Genomic DNA, 2,562 nt, shown 5'->3' on the forward strand with positions numbered 1-2,562 from the left:
GGCCTCCCAAAGTGCTGGGATTACAGGCTTGAGCCACCGCGCCCGGCCTAAAAATATTTTTAAAAAATTAGTCAGGTGTGGTGGCACACACCTGTAGCCCAGCTACTCAGGAGGCTGAGGCAGGAGAATTGCTTGAACCTAGGAGGTGGAAATTATAGTAAGCCACGATCATGCCGTTGCACTCCAGCCTGGGCGACAGAGTAAGACTGCCTCAAAAAAAAAAAGAAAAGAAAAGTAAGAAGAGTGGTGTGAGAGTGTGAGAGCTAAATGTACCTGGAGTTTAAGTCTACCACTTAGCAACCCTGTGGCCTTGGGTTTATAATTTCCCTGAGCCTTATTTTCCTTATTTTTAGAAAGAGGCCAGTAATTTTTCAACATTGTTATGCAAATTAGCATAGTATATCTATTTTCTTTTTCTTTTTTTTTTTTTTTTGAGATGAAAGGCTCTGTTGCCAGGCTGGAGTGTGGTGCAGTAGCACAATCATGGCTCATTGCAGCCTCAACCTCCCGGTCTCAAGTGATCCTCCCACCTCAGCCTCCTGAGTAACTGGAACCACAAATGTGTACCATCATGCGCAGCTACTTTAAAAAAAAAAACAAAACACTTTTTTTGTAGAGACAGGGTCTCACTGTGTTGCCCAGGTTGGTCTATTTTCATTAATAATAGCATTTCACAGCAACTAACTGATCTGAAAAATAGTGGCTTAAACAAGATGGACTGGCATGGTGGTTCCATTTTGTTACCAGTGTTCTAGGCACCTCTGTCATAATATTGGCAGCAGAGCTCTTATCAAAACTTCTGTGTATCAGGCAGGAAAGAGGAGGAAAGACAAAAGGTGCTTGCCAGCTGATTCAGCTTTTTTAATTAACAGAACTTTCCCAGGCCTGTAATCCCAGTGCTTTGGGAGGCTGAGACAGGAGGATCACTTGAGGTCAGGAGTTCAAGACCAGCCTGTGCAACGTAGTGAGAACCCATCTCTATAAAAAAGTTTAAAAATTAGCCAGGTGTGGTGACAGACAACTGTAATCCCAACTACTCAGGAGGCTGAGGTGGGAGAATCACTTGAGCCCAGGAATTTAAGGCTGCATGAGCTGAGATCACATCACTGTACTCCAGCCTGGGCAACAGAATGATACCCTATCTCTAAAACAAAAAGAGTCCGGTGTGTGGCTCACGCCCATAATCCCAGCACTTTGGGAGGCCAAGGAGGGTAGACCATGAGGTTAGGAAATCAAGACCATCCTGGCCAACATGGTGAAACTCCGTCTCTTACTAAAAATACAAAAATTAACTGGGTGCAGTGGCGTGCACCTGTAATCCCAGCTACTTGGGAAGCTGAGGCAGGAGAATGGCTTGCACCCCAGAGGCGGAGATTGCAGTGAGCCAAGATTGCGCCACTGCACTCCAGCCTGGTGACAGAGTGAGACTCTGTCTCCAAAAAAAAAAACTTTCCCAGAAGACACAGAACTTAGTAATGTGACCACTCCTTACCTACAGTGGAGGGTAGAAAACTTATTTCAGCCACATTGCCACCCTTACTAAAATTAGATTTATCTGAGTAAGAAGAATGGCTCCTAGGAAGGTGTTTTGCAGTTTCTGCCAGGGTGTCTGTTAAAAGTACTATATATGGGAGTTCCTTTTATAAATCTGTGGGAAGTCAGTTTGTTCATTCAACAAATAATTATCATGCTTAATAAACCAAGACACAATTCTAGAGTTTGTTCTATTTAATAGTTTGGATGCCAAGTTAGGTTAATTAAAAATAGAGGACTCCCAGCCTAGGCAACATAGCGAAACCCGGTCTCCACAAAAAAGTTTAAAAATTATCCAGGTGTGGTAGCTCACACCTATGTTCCCAGCTACTTGGGAGGCTGAAGTGGGAGGCTTGCTTGAGCTCAGGAAGTCAAGGCTGCAATGAGATCTAGACAGATCTTTTCTTTTTCATTCCATATACATGTGTCTAATTTACACAATAATAATCAAGGAAAAAAGAAATATTACAACACCTAGTAGTTTGGTTTTTTTGTTAATAACCCAGTTTCCCTCTTATTTTATCCTTTAACCCATCATTCAAAATTATTGTTCAGTTATTACCAGGACTCATTTTACTGGATTTGTGACAAAACTGTAGAGTTTAGAACAAAGATTAACCTTAGGTTCATTAATTCCTTGTTTGTTGTATACAGATGCACACAGATTTTTCTGGGAAGATGATCCAGTAACTTTCCTCTAGTTCTCCAAGGGGTCCGTTTCCCAGATACTTGACTCTACTTAACCTGCCTCAGTTCTATCTGCCGGGTTTTTTTAACTTTTTACCTGAAACCTGTGTTTTCTATATTCTCTGTTTCTCTTACTGACCCAGAAGGTGAGAATGCCTTTAAGACTTATAATTTAAAGACTTAAATGTCTACATTTAGGGGTAAAATCAAAATGTTTTGGTTGAAGTGCTCTTTTTGTGAAAATGTAAGATAAAATGCAAATCTGTTAATTTTTTTTTTTTTTTTGAGACGGAGTCTCGCTCTGTCGCCCAGGCTGGAGTGCAGTGGCATGATCTTGGCTCA

This window comes from Colobus angolensis, unplaced genomic scaffold (assembly GCF_000951035.1).
Source record: "Colobus angolensis palliatus isolate OR3802 unplaced genomic scaffold, Cang.pa_1.0 Scaffold30, whole genome shotgun sequence".
NCBI classification, from domain to species: domain Eukaryota; kingdom Metazoa; phylum Chordata; class Mammalia; order Primates; family Cercopithecidae; genus Colobus; species Colobus angolensis.